At 35.5% G+C, this 15,530-nt stretch overlaps 1 long non-coding RNA gene across 1 annotated transcript in view; it reads left to right on the top strand.

The window, feature by feature from the left end:
- Positions 1-1,273: 1,273 nt before the first annotated feature.
- The window catches only part of LOC140683695 (uncharacterized), a 26,666-nt gene continuing 12,409 nt past the window's right edge, over positions 1,274-15,530 (top strand). Inside the window, exon 1 of the long non-coding RNA XR_012055025.1 lies at positions 1,274-1,557. This is a non-coding gene — a long non-coding RNA (uncharacterized lncRNA). The remainder of the gene's footprint in view (positions 1,558-15,530) is intronic.

The following is a 15,530-nucleotide window of genomic DNA, read 5'->3' as shown; positions in this document are numbered from 1 at the left end:
GAATTTTCCCAACAGAGGAGACAGAAAGACTGAATTTAAAAAAAAAAAAGCATTTTTCACATAAATAAGAAAAAAAAAGATCATTGTTTTATTTCACTTACCAGAACCTCCTCAAATTCTGGAATTTATTTCACTTACCAGAACCTCCTCAACATCTTAAGGTACATTTCTGACCCAGTACCAAACTGAATGTTTATGCATCCTGGACTTTTATTTTACCACTGGCTGATACAGCTGTTTCTTTATTTAAAAAATCTTAACTTACCAATGCAATTTGAAAAATTTTTAAAAATTAAATAAATTATTATCCTAGTGCTAATTAAATAAAGTATTATCCTCTTCTATGAAGTTTGGCAAGTTAGCTTGATTTTTCAGAAAATGGAGATATCAATTGTGACCCGCTTCTTGGTAATAAATCCATACAAAACCCTATAAAAATAATAGATGTTCCTGACAAAACCTTGAAGCAAAATTAACACATCAGTATAATTTTAGCAGCTGCAATCTCTAGGCAGTAGCTGAGTCGAGGACCAAAAGTAGCTATTTGATATGTTTGATATTGGTTGAAGCAAGGAGGCTTATGGGGTCACACTTGTAGTCTGAGCAGAAAATATGATGGCACACAAAGGTCAGTTCTTCTGAAGACATGAAACACAGATCCCCAAGGTTCCAGCCTAGACCCCTAGATCCTCTTTTTCTAAGATGATTTCCTGCTAGCTGCCCCTCCACATATACTAGTGCATGGCTTGTTCTTCCCCAGGAAAGTCTGTCCTGCAAGGCAGCGCTGGTATGAATCCAATAGAAATAGCCTTCATCCAGAGACCCTAATTAGACACTTCTGTGATAGCATTGCATTCTTTGTGAGAGTCTATTAGTGGACACTGAGGCATATAACTGAGAATCTGCTTAGTTACTGCTAAGTTAAAAATATGACAAAGAAACAGAAACTTACATTTCCAAATAAGTCAGATGCCTATTTCTACATCTGAAAGGAAGGGAGGCAAGTAAGCACTCTGGAAGTTGATCACCAAAGAACTTGGGATTAAATATAGAGCCAAAACTGCCACTTCTCAGCAGCCACTGTCCAGCATAACACACACATGTCCATCCTGGAGTTCAGGCAAAATCTTTTTTCACTGTAAATTCCTGTAATGTAGAGATCTAAATCAGCTTGCACTTTTGGCTTTATCAGAGTACTGGCAATTATAAGTAGCAAGGGGTGGGTTTATCAGGTTGTCTAGGTCCTCTTCTAAATGAAGCACAAATTTTAGCTGAGATTCCCACTTAAAGTCACACTTACATTTCTTTCCATGGGAGTTTGAAACTGAGTTATGTGTATACTTTTGGAGGATATTTATTATTACTTCTGTTCTGTCACTTCAACAAATGATCTGGTGACACAAGTATGTATTATAAAACACAGTAATCAGCTGACTGTGTTTTCTTTTGGCATAAATCCTGCATTGCCATTCTGCTAACATTCTGCTCTCTGTTTCTGCAGCTCATAAACAACTCTGGAAATACAGCATTGGGACAGGTGACCAGGAGAATCACCAGGTGAGTTTTACAGCCTCACTGACTCACAAAATGCTTTCCTCTGCTATAACCTTCCCCTTCTTTGACCACAAAACTTATGCCTAATAAAATACCAGAGTATACACAGAAATAAAAAAAAAAGTGATTAAATGAAAGTAAAATTTTCCATGAAACTAAGCTTCTCATGTGCATAAGTCTGCATACGACTGCAGGTATATAACCTCTTCTACAGGCAACAGAAGGAAGTTCAGATAACTGAATTTCTTTCAAGTTATGCAAATGTCAGCAACCAGAATTGCCTTTCAGCTTTTTCCTGTTATAAGAACAGGATCTAAAAAGGAAGAATTGGTGAATTAACCTGGTAGCAAAGAACTACATTACCAATGTCTCATTTTATCAGGAGGGAATCAATCAGTACCACTACCCTTAAGCTTCCCTGTCAGCATTTCTCCCTCCCACCCATGCTGCTTTGTTTAATTCATCCCTAGTACTCATCTCAGTTATAGAGTATTAGACCTTAACATTTATTTAGATTCCCAGTTTCCTGTGAAAAAAAAAATGACTAGCCTATACTTAATACCTCTGTGGGGCTAGCTCTTAAAGTCTGAATGACCATTTGCTAACAAATCAGAAAATGCAAGCAAGCATCCCAAAGGAAACTAGTAAATATTTGGCAGCAAGCAAAAGAAAGATTATATTTTACTGAGATTTCTTCTCTTAATGAACAGATACTGAGTGTTTATTTTTCATTTCACAATATCTAAGCAAGCAGAACCAAATACCCTTTTTTATCATAATGAATTCAGCTATCCAAGCATCCGTTTACAGACAGATAGCTTTAGGAGGGAAAAGCCTCTGAAACACTTCTAAAAGCTAATCAAAAGACAATGCTCCTGGTGCAAAACAGCTTAGTTATTTTTCTTAGACTTTTTAATATACAGTGTACAAAGCAATTGTTCCATCAATTTCAATGAAACTATTCTAGAAAACATTCAACAAATAAAGCTCATTTATTGTTGAGATCCTGAAAGTCCTGCAAACTGAAAACAAAATTCTTGCAGATGGCTCTTAAAATTACTTTAGGCATACTGTCATACTTACTTAGATACGAAGGAAGCTAACCACCAAATAATATCTGTCCAGTAATGTGGTCTTTGTTATCTGTGTTACTTCCTTGGAGGAAGCCCCCATTCCCTGCTCCACTACTACATGTTGTACTTGAACAATCCATGCTAGAGCAGTACCATGTGCAGAACTAGACACAGCCTGTCAATAAATACCATTATTGAAATGCTATGCACCAACCCCCACAATCATTTCATCAATTTCTTGCTGGTTTTTCAAGCATGCCATATTCACCTGACTACATATTTGAGAGATAGAAATATGTGTAATCACTCCAAAAATGATTCAAAGGAAATAATTAAGAATTTAAAACACTTTATATCTACAGCATTTGAAAAAATAAATGGCAAAATGGTGGTGTATTTAATGTCCCAAAGGTCACTGGACTAGCAAAAGCCATACATGAATAAGGAGAGAAACATGCTACAGGGAAAAGCAGTAGTTCTTTTTGTCCTTAGGCCAGTAGAATCTAATCAAGAGTTGTGCTACTTTTGCACATTTTAGAGAATATCACCAGAGAATTTAGGTTGTAATAGGTCCGCACTGTACAGGAAAGAAATTAAATAGAATTGCTATTACATACGCATGGCTAAATAAATGACTTCTCTGTCAGACTTGACAAAGTGACAGTATAAATAACTTCCAAGGATAATTTGCTAACACTTGGCTAGTTGGCTTGATTCAGCAGTTGGCACTGATAGATAACCCAGCCTTATTCTCAGAAGAGCAGTGGCATTGTTAAATTCTTAGTTCCCACTGCAGAAAATCGCAATCTGTTGTAAGAATGATTTACCATGTTAACACAGATCACCAATATACACATTGCAGGGTTTCAGAGCGGCTATCTGTATCATCCTCTCAGAATGCATAGACCTTTATAAAATATAGGGGAAGAAATGGAGCCAAAGTCAGAGTACAAAACATCCCAAAGAAAGCAAAACCACAAAATAAATCTTTTTTATAAATCCTAATTCTTGTCTTCACAGACTTACAGACTTAGCCTGATACTGGGATCTAATTGAAGTCTACTGTACAAACAGACCCTTGCTGGTTGCCCTCTTACTTCTCATTTAAGTGTGTTAAACCGCAGTTAAGTGATGGAAAAATGTTCTTCTGCATGAGAAATAGTGAAGATTGCTACTGCTGCAACTTTGATAACTACTTGCATGTCCAAAAGAGATGTTGTCATGTAGTACTGGCTTCAAGTAAATGGCACGCTTGCTGCCATGTATTTGATTACTGCTCTGCTTTCCCTAGTCACCTGTCATTCTTCCCAGCTTGAAATCTAAATCTCCCCCAGCTGCTGCTGTGGCTGCTTTATCTGCCATGGCCAATGAAACTGAGAGTGATAAATAGCTCCCTGATGGTCGGGCATGCCCCAGGGAGAAGAAGAACCTGAACAAAGGAAATCAGACTTATTTAGTACTGCTCTTGTTGACAACTGTCAGTTCCGAAGCCTTGTGTTCATATTCATTGCTGATCAGCTCACAGCAACCCTTCCTTGACTATGTACTAGCTGAATCACATCCACTTGAAGGTATCCAATAATAGTTGATATAAGTATTTTAACTAATGCATGATTTTTCTGGAAAAAAAAAAAACAAAAAACATTTTCTATTACTTACGGACTGAACAACAGTATGCAAAAAAAAAAATCAACCACCTGTTACAGTAGCTGTGTTTTCAAAAAAAGAACAGAGGCCTGAACCAAGAATTTGATCCCAGCACTGGTATTGAGAACTATTTTGCAGCATCCCCTGCAAGGCTTAAGATCTCAACCACCTAAGTATAGACTTTGACGGAATGAAGGACAGCAAATCTGGTGACTCAGTCCAAAGAGTTACATCAATACTGTCTCCATCTTAATAATTGATGCAACATTTTAAAAACAAGGAGGCAGGGGTGACCTTTGAACAGCACTGCTAAAATTCTCAAAGCTCTGATTCATACATAGTCCTTACTGTCGAGTGTATTTTAGGGGATAAGCAGCTTGAATTTCATTTTTCAAAACTGAAGGAAATTAAAATATAAAGGTGATATTTAGAACAGAACACTTTGATGGAAAACAAGAAGTTCCATCTTATTCTCCTTTTAGACTTCTGTCTTCCATCTCCTAATGCTACTGACCTTTGAGGGGGATGATCCCTCTGTTTAAAGAAGTTGCATGTTTGCTCTGGGTAAGATGGAGCTCATTTTCCCATAGCAGTCCTCACAGTGCTGTGCTTTGCATCAGTATCTGGAAAGGTGCTGTAAACACAGCAGTGTTCTGGCTACTGCTGAGCAGAGCTGGCACAGCATCTGTGGTGTCTCTCAACACTCCCCCAACATTAAGGGGCTGGGAGTGGCAGGGTCCTGGGAGGGACACAACTGGACCAGGTGACAAAAATTTGAAAATCAACAGACACTAAATACTGATTCTACTGATAAGTTGAACAAAGATTTTTTTAAGGCTTCTCAAATTAATTCTTGAACCCTTCATGGCCACTTGCATGGTCTTTTTTTTGTTTGTTTGTTTGTTTGTTTGTTTGTTTCTACAGCAGATGAAATGCTCCTAGAAACACCTCCATGAACAAAATGTGCATTTGATATTTGGCACATAATGAGCAGACAGACTTGCTTTCAGAGGAGAGTATTCAGCCGTTTCCCATAAATCAGGCAAAACTAAAAAACATCAAAAATGAAGGGAAAGACTTCAATTATCCAGCTCTTGAGGACTGGCTACTGGAGATAACTTTAAATGACTATGCACAAGCATACATACCAACAAACTAGCAGAAGCACAACCTATGTTTATTTTGTAGATCATATATAAAAGGAGTGGGATGAGTGGATTTAAAACTTTAGTAACGTCTTAGTGATAAGGATGACAACATGACATCCTGCACAAATGTTAAAGACATACAGCAGGAGTTACTATTTCAGAAATTCAAGAGAAGAGTAAGACTTGCACAAGGACAAAGCCCAAAATAATGAGGTTATTAAAAAAGGCTGCAATTACGGGGATAAAGTACAGCTGACTTAAACAAGTTCAATAGCTAATACAAAGGTATTAGTAAAAATTCTACCATAATGTGGCTATAAATGTTGATTAATAAAATTATAAGAGTATTCGAATACCCTAAATTCCACCTAAAGGAGATTATTGCTAAGCAATTGTAGTTACAGAAAGAACTGGCTTTTCAAATAAGCCTGCAGAAACCTATTTCACAAGAGGTAAACAGAATTATATTAAAGCCTAAGAGGATATAAAACTTTATAAGCAAAAAACAAAAACAAGAGGGATATGATGGGGTGGAGAACAGAAAAGAAAAAGCCAGTATTAGTCTTTGCCATAGGAGATAATAAGCAGATTCAGGTATTGTACAAAATAGAAGGACAGCAATTTGCATAAGTAAATAACCATTTCTTGCTTACTCCCTTTAATTTTATTCACATGCTCCAGTTCAGCTGACCTCTATTTGCTACTTAACTACACCTAAATTCTCTTCTCACTTCCTTTCAAATTAGCTTCCCCATTATAGCATTCCTGAGCATGTTTATGTACTTGTAGAAAACCTGTACATTGCATATTTAGGTAATTTGTAATTTTTCCCCGAACAATAATAACAATAAGAAATAATTGTAATAACTATACCACCAGTAGCAAGTACTTGGCCAAGATTATAGCTTAGCAAATGCTTCATTTTTTTAAATTTAGATCCCAAATGGGAAGTGGGCAGCAAAAACATGGAGCAAACTATTCACCGACTGAGGGATCTATAAAAAACCAATGCAACTGAAATGGGAAGGATGTGGGCATGAGCCTGTGATGCACAACAGGGCACTTTATTTGGGCACCCATTTTGTTCTGCTGAAAACCCAGTCAGTTTTTTTACCTTCCCTGAAATGACTGAATCCACATCATCAAGCATAGGGGAGGAGAAATCTTCAGTGTCTTTTGTGGAGTATATTCCACCTTTGTACAACATACTTACGTACTCACTGAGCCACAGACAGAAATTACGTTATAATCTACTGGCTGCAGCAGTGCAGTACATGCCCATTCCTAGTCCCTGCTGCATGAATATGAAGTATATCATGAAGCATAACACCAACAGGCAGGACTGGGAGCTGCCCATCCATCAGTGCTCTGTAAGATGGTGCTTAGGATGCAGTCTGGAGCAGATACTGCAAAGATGAATTCAAACTGATGTAGCTCAGTTCTCTATAAAGTGAGAGCATATATCATTAGCTCTGTGAGTATTTAAATATCTTTTATGAAGCCAAACAGCACCAATCAAACATAAATGTACCTTCCTTTTCAGTAATGCATAGTCTGTAGCACTATGTTTGAAAAATTTTAATTGCAAGGAGGATTGAAACCCCTAATCTACTGAGCAGAAAGGGAAATATATGGAAATATTTGCTAAATTCAAAACAAATTCAAGAATAATTTCTAGCAATTAAACTCCTTAGATCCGTTTATTTCTACTGTAAGATAAATTTGCAGTACAATTTCTCTTATTCGTGGACCTCATGTAAAAGAAACTGTTTAAGTATAGAATACAAATAATTGATAATTAACTTGAATTTTGAAAATGTGAAAATGCTTAATCCAAAGTGATAATTTATTTTATGTAAATCTAACTTCTAAAAATTACATTAGTCATTCATCAGGAACTGCAGTGATAGGACAAAGAGTAACAGGTTGAAACTGAAAGAGGAGAAATTCCATTAGATATCTAGAAGAATTTCTTTCCTGTGAGGGTGGTGAGAAATTGGAACAAGTTTCCCAGAGAAGTTGAGGATGCTTCATCCCTGGCAGTTACAAGGCCAGGTAGGATGAGTCATTGAGTAAACTGGTCTAGTGGATGGAATTCCTGCCCAGGGCAAGGGGGGTGGAACTGGATGATCTTTCAAGTCCCTTCCAATTGAAACCATTATATAATACCATAAAATAAGAGTTTTATTATATTTTTTGCCTTAGTTGTATTATTTTTGAAAAAAAAAACCTACAAAACAAAACAAAAAAGTAAATAAAATGCAACATGCACAGCTTCCTCAATTTGTTTTCTTTTAAACTTACATTTTTAAAAAACTGCTTTTAAAAATTAAAACAGTGGAGTAGTTAAAAAAAAGTCTTTTGTCAGCTTTGTCTCTTTTTCTTCTTCTAGAATTGGCAAAGGACCCTTCCTTCTCTAAAAGTTAAAGGCCCAATTGACTTTTCTACTCCTGCTTCCTTTCTTCTGGTATTTTAATTTTTTTCCCCATCCCTGGATTAATTCCCTTCTTTTCCATCTACTTTTAAAATTAATATTATTTTATTCCCTTATTTTTTAGTTGAGCTTATTACTTACATACCAGATCCATTTGTGAATGGGCTCAGGGAGAAGGGAGAAGAGGACAGGGGGAGAAAGGAAGCAGTGCCTCATCCTCATCAGCTGGAAGGCTTCTAACTGAATTCTGCATCCTATCCTCTATTCAGTGAAATGCTTTTGTATTTTTACAGACCATTTCATGACAAATGGCAATTACCACTACTCCTAGTAGCTGCAGATGCCACAAATGCATCAGAAATTGCATAGGATCAGGACAGTACAAAGCACTTGTAACTTGACGTCTCCAGTCACTCCAGACCATTCTCCTGTGTGATCACATCCCTCAGCAGCAAGCACAGCTGGAACACAACCAAGCAGTGAATATAAAGCCAGGGCAAGCTTGAAATAGTCTTAAACTAAGTTCAAAGTGTCACCTCTTCAGTTTTCACATACTTTAAATAAATGAATAATGTGTTTCGGGTTCTGTTCCTTTCCTGAAAAAATTTCATTAATATTGTTCTAAAACACAAATAATCTACCCTCAAAAAAACCCACCCACAAGAAAACACAAATAGAATATTTAAGAAAAAAATTACCCTGAACCCACATAATTGCCCATCACACACTTTGGCAAAACATGCTGATGTTTCCTCAGCAAGCATAAGCTTCCCAGCCTCACTTCCACTTGTGGGTATAACTGGGCATCCACAGTGAATATTAAAGAAGACAAATGTAGAAAAGGATATAAAGGAGAAGAAAAATAAAATTAAGAAAATAAGAGTCACATTAGTCATTCTATATTTTCTAATAATAATGGTGTTGAATCATTCCTTTAAAGTAAGTACTTTGTTGGTAGGCATTTTTAAATTAACATACCAGGATCTTTAAATGCTATTTCTATCTCCTTTAAAAAAAAAAAAAAAAAAAAATTGTGAAGGTCATCTTTGCAGCCTATTATTTTTTTTTGCAGCCTATACTTTTTTTTCTAGGGTGATAATACAATTGCTGTTGGTACAAAGAAAAAGGGCAAACCTGGGAAATTTCCCAACGGAGTACATTAGACAAACATGAAATAGCAGATGATTGTCCTCAACTTCTTGCTACTATTAATGATGCTCCAATGTCCCCATGGGTTCACATGGGTTTAAAATAAAAATTTAGGCACTTACAGTCAATTTCAGGGACATCAGTCTTATGAGGAGCCCTTGAAGGAGTTGGGATTTTTTTTAGCCTGGAAAAAAGTAGGTCCAGAGGTGACCTTTTTACATGGTACAACTCCCTGAAAGGAGCCTGCAGTCAGGTGGGGTTTGGTCTCTTCTCCCAGGTAACAGGTAATGAGACAAGAAGAAATGGCCTCAGGCTCAGGTGCCAGGAGAGGTTTAAACTGGATATTAGGAAAAATTCCTTCACAGAAAGAAAGGGTTGAGAAGTATTGAAACAGTCTGCCCAGAGAAATAGATGAGTCACTATGCCTAGAGATATTTAGAAGACATCTAGGTGTGGAATTTAGGAAGATGATTTTGTGGTGCACTTAGCAGTGCTGGGTTTACAATTGGACTTGATGATCTCTTAAAGGTCTTTTCTAACCTAAACAATTCTGTGATTCTGTTTTTCCAGAGAGCTGTCTTATTTTTCACATGGTTGAATTACAACACCTTAATAAGGGTATGAGATTAAATCAGATTAAAAAAAAAACTCAGAAAAGATCCAGATCTGTCCTATAAACATAGCTGTTCAGAAGATTTATAAATGGTTAAATGTTATATGTTTTTGTGTGGTTTAGAGCATCCCACATTACACAAGGGGGACCAAAAATCTGTCTTTAGATTATGTATAAATAGACTTTTCTCTATTTTTCTAGATTACCAAAACATATCTTCTCACATCAGTATCAGTAAGGGATGGCTAGAATGGAAACTTGATTTCTAGTATAGATCCAAGATATTGGAGAAATGGGATCCCAAGAAAAGCAATGATATTTGCAGAAATGCATAGCTCCTGCCATTCCCTGTGAAGTTAAATTCTGAACTGTAAAATAAAGAAAGAAGAAAACAAAATAATAGAACATTGTGTACTGAGTCATGTGTCCACTAGAGTATCGCAAGATTTATGCAACCATAATTCCAGAATTTAGGGACTATTTAATTTTTTTTTAAGTGAAAGGTCTAACCTGGTTATTCAGAATAAAAATTCCTTTTAAAACCAAGATTGCTCATATTCATACAAATGGCAAAGATTTTAAGTTGTCAGAATCAGTTTATAAAATGGATTTGACTTTCACTATGAAAATAAAGGTGCAGCTATGGTCAAATCAAGGAAACAAGATATTGTATAAGGACTAGAGAAAAACACCTGTGAAAAAGTTGCAGTACTTTTCTTATAAATGAGAAACGTAACTTCCTCTGAATTAACAAGTAGCTTGTTCCAAACTTGATAGTGAGAATTAGGTGGGATTTAAGGAAGGATAGTAAGAATCATACAAATGGACACAATCTTATGAAGAGTAATAAAAAAAGACAGAGTGCAACAAGAAAACAGCTGTATTTATTAAAATCAGTACAATAGGGAAGAAAGTTTATCAGTTCCTCTTACAGTAACACAGGTGATCCCAAAAATAAAAATGAAGCTAATTCAATTTTTTAAAATTTTTTCATAAAGTAACATTTTGAAAATATTTTGCAGCAGAATGTGTGAACAACAAAAGTTTAGAAAGATTGAAGGAACACCTGAATATTAGTGCAGACAACAGTAGTCCAAGTAATGAGAACCGCTGGAAAGTATCTTTGCTTTTGCAAATTATATAGAGCTTGATATTTCCAGGCTTAAATCAATCCATATAAAAGCACAGGCCAGTGATGAACAGGATTACAAATTCTCCTATTCTGCCTCCAAGGAGCTGTGATGCCTTCCAAACCAGCTATTTGTGCTAGCTATTGTTGACAGAAGGACACGCAAGACAAACCTCAGCTCAATAAAATCTGTCAATCCCTACACTCACATAAAATTACAAATCTAGAGAACAACCTTTTCCCTGAATTCTCACATAATTATCGATATTTCTACATCTATAACCCCGAAAGGTTATATTGGTATATAAACTGCTAGAGCAAGAAGAGTAGCCAGCTTTCTGAATGCAAACAGTGATAATTCCTCACTGCAGGTGTCATGCTTTTTGCTAGTTCAGTGTCAGATACAAAAAGTTCTACATTTTTGCCATGCTCTCATCTCTACCCTGCATTTAAAAGTGCTGAATTTTTCTTTTATTTCTCCTGAACAGCATTCACCCAGCATAGCAATATCACATGAGATTGGATTAACTACGGCAAACCTGACTCTCTGGAAATAAAAAAGAAAATCCAGCATTAAAAAAAAAAAAATCACCTAGTCCTAATTGTCTTTTCCAAGGCAGAGACAGCTACACATTCAGCAAGGTTTTCTGGAAGGAAAGCAAAAAGAGACTAATGCATGAAACTTGAAATATTTTTTAATGCTTAAAATTGAATCAAGGGAGTTACTTTCCCCATCTCCCTCCCTGCAAAGAGGTTATTAAAAAAAAAGAAAAAAGGTAGATATTTCTCTCTCGACAGATTATATTGAAAGTACCATTCTTTTTCCTAATAGAATTTACAAAGCAAGACAAGGAAGAAGATCCATGTCTATTTATGTTTATATAATCAATAAAAAAAAAAAACAGTATAAGTACACATGTAACAAGGATAACCAGAAAAAAATATAATAACTGAGACTTCATTTGAACAAACCACTAACAGAGATATAACGATCATGAAAAAGGGACAAAACCCAGGCCTTCACAGAAGGTACAAAGATACCCCCCCAACCCAAGTAAAGTAATTTATGGTCAAGAGCTAGTGTGTTTTATATCATACCAACATCTTTTTAAAGCTGCCTAGATTCAGAAGCAATCCAAAATTCCAATTAGCAATTGCTGAACTGTAAGTGCTTAGTGAGAAGTGCACAGACTGGAAACCAACCTATGATGGGGTTTGATCATCTCTATGTTGTAACTAGTCTGTGTTAATATCTCCAGTGCTGTAACAGGGGTAATGCTGTAGAGTGAAACACTTTCTTAATATTCCTGACTCATATAATTTAGCTTTGACTCTACATACAATTTAGCTTTATCTGATGACTTTTCCACAGTGTAACATTACAGATATGGTGCTCCACTTACTGAGCCACAAAAGAACACCCTGTGAGGAGCCACTAGTCTCAAAGTTTCAAGTAAACATCCTATAAAAGAGGCATGTTTTTCCAGTTTTCTCTGCTCTTCAGTGAGAGCCATTTTCCAGTACATGCTGGAAAATTGCAATGAAGTAGCACAATAAACTATGGAAATTAAAAGCAAAAAGAGTGAGGAAAAGGTTGACGAAAAACAATTCTGTCACATACACAGTCTTTGAGTATAGCTCAGTATTTTTAGTTTTGTTTAAACAATGGGGTGACTTTCCCAGATTCATAGGGTTGGACTACTACTCAAGAAATCACCTGTGTAGCTCCGTCCCAAAACTATTTATAGCAAACCTGACACCTTTTTTGTTCTTTAGACTGATTATAAAAGGTGTGCAGTAATAGAGACCACATAGCCACAAAGAGATCAGTTACACTAGGGAAACACATTTTCCACTGTTACCAAGTAGGGTCATTACTATTACAATGCATCAGGAGTACCGAAACAAATTTATTCTATTCCTCTTATAGGTCTGTGCCTTTAGTGTCCTCTTCAAGTCAAGCAGTGTCTCTTTCTCTCTCCCCAGAAATTCTGCTCCTTTGATCTCTGACCATTCTCCCATCCATTTCACTCCACCTGGCCCACATTTTTCCATAACTGAGTACATGTTGTAAGCTACCTAATGCCTTACATCTGCAGAACAGATTTTAAAGGACTATATAGCTCATTCTAAAGCTATATTCCCATATATATATATATATAAATATAGCATGTTTGGACAATGGTAGGATTGTCCAGATCTAGTAATGGTAGGATGCTAATTCCTCTTTGGCTTATCATTCACAAATGGTCTCTTTGTTACTACCTGATAAGAGGTGTTTACACTATTTTAAGCATCTAATTAAGGTATTTGATCTGGAAATTTTCGGTTCCTCGTTTTAGTCTTTTGCATGATCCCAAACATGCATCTAAAGTAGCCTGAACTAAAAAATATGACTTCTCAGCATTTTCTCTGTGATGTATAAATTTAACTTATTGTCTTTTCCAAAGCAATATGATCACAGGTCTGATATATTCAAGTATTACACACAAGTATTTCTGAAGATATTAATTTCAGAATGGATCAACTTCAGAAATTCAAGTTATGCAATAGTAATCAGAAGATTCCTTCATATACCCAAGGACCATAGCAACAAAGACAAGTAATTAACTGGATGATGAAATTGAACAGAAGGGTCTTACAAGAAGGTTTTTGAATAAAAGGCAAAGATAGGATTTTTATTTTATGTGTTTTTCAATCAGGGGACACAGAATGAAACAATAAAGTCATTCAATTTATGGCTTGATATGTAGTTTACACTTTGCAGTAGTCTATTTTATCGTTAGACATGCCAAGAAGCCCTCAACCTGCTGTTACAATCTGCAGTTATTATCAACTCTATGCTGATTAAGCTGAATTTGAAGAAAAAAACCCAAACTTTGGCAAGCATCTCTAACTTAATTGTCACAGACTCACAGAGGTTTCCAAATTTCACTGCTCTGACAACAATCCCTTGCCCCATATCTTTTCAAAGGGGTCATCCAAAATTGGATCAGGGGCAAAAGCTCTGACCTAGCATATTGTATTTCATTACCTGTCAGTGGGCAAGAGGGAATATCTGAAAAAGGATCTGGAAAAAGCTATATATGCAGAGTGCTAGTGAAAATTACATGGGAAAATAGGACAATACTTATATTACAATGGTGTATCTTATAAAAACTATACCAGAAATTGATATGAAGCCTAAGAAATTAACCATGAAAACATAAGCCTCAAAAAAATCTGTTGTCACCATACAGAAACTAAGAGAAAAATAGTGAATCTAAATTGCTATTCTACAAGTACTAGATTATACTCAAATCTTTACTATATTCAATAGTTAATGCCTATGCCAGGAATGCCCAAAATACATAATCAGCACTGATAACTAACTTAGATTTTTGTAAACAAAGAGTCAGTCTAAAGAAATAAAAATGAAATGCCATTGATGAAGAGAAAGCCAGAGTATTTATGGTACTCACATTTATTTATGTGTGATTTGTAGGAACTTAACAAATGACTGCTGAGCATGGAGCTCCATTTCTAAAATTGTTTAAGGTAGTATTCTTAAAGTAAAAACCAAAACTGATAAAGTTAAAAACACCATGGTGAAGTAGCCCTTATACTCGCTATATTAAAAAAAAAAAAAAAACCAAAAAAACAACCAAAAAAAACCCCCAGACAACAGAAAGGCTTAAAAATCTAAGGTACTTTGGTATTTTAAGGAGCTTTGACCTCCCTTGAAACATTTATAATACCTTACTTCTCCCTGGTCACCTACTGTCACAAAATTTGCAGGGTTAAAAAGGTCTTTGGTTCTACCAGGGCAAGTGGGAATTATATTATCCAGCAGGTTGAAAATTTTTAAACAAATTAACAGACACATGTACAGACAGACACAGATACTTGTATTTAAGTATATCCATATATAAAAGTACACAAAAATATAAAGAAGTTTTATTTTCTTTGAAAACTAGGCAATGTTCCATATTTACCAATTTCAGAAAGAGAAGCTTTTTACTGTACCGCACTTGGAAAGTGGTTTAGGGTGCAGGGGTACCAGGCTTTCAGGAGTGTATTTTCCAGACTCATGCAATTATTTCAGTTATTATATCTAGTTTTGTAAATTCCACAGTATATAGAGAGCCTTTTCTTTCTGTCATCCCCATAACAGCATCAAGTGCAAATTACATAAGTCCAAGCACAGCCTACAATCATATCTGAGGCTATTTTCATCTTCTAAAGTAAGCTAAAAAATTAAATTCAGCATTCTCTTATTTTAATTTCAGTTCACTTAGAATGATTAATTTATTTGCTTTGAAGACTTTAGAAATCCCATAGGTAACTCAGGACTGTAATAAATACCTCTGTAATTCTCAGATTATATCCTTTCTGAGGCTGTTGTTATTTCATGGTAACACTCTTCCAGATTCCCAATAAATATTTTATTAAAAATGTCAGCTGATGCATACTAACTAGAGATATAAGCAAAAGGCCATAACTTCTAACACATCATTTTTACTGTGCACAGTATTTGTATTTCAGTATACTGTAAACATAAATAAAATTTATGCATTAATAACAAAATTTGGGTTGCACTTGGCACAGATATTGTCTTATTATTATTTCCATCTACTTTTGACAGAAATATTATTATTTTCATTTGTTCTGAAGACACTACCTGATGCTATCAATGTTTACTTTAACAGAATGTTCCATAAATCATTCATAATAAAGATGAGGAAATTACAGAACTTTGAAGTATAAAATGCAAGTTTAGCAATAGTGTGTACTGAATGTTAAG

This window comes from Taeniopygia guttata, chromosome 3, assembly GCF_048771995.1.
Source record: "Taeniopygia guttata chromosome 3, bTaeGut7.mat, whole genome shotgun sequence".
Lineage (NCBI taxonomy): Eukaryota > Metazoa > Chordata > Aves > Passeriformes > Estrildidae > Taeniopygia > Taeniopygia guttata.
This window is presented reverse-complemented; position numbering and strand designations above follow the sequence as displayed.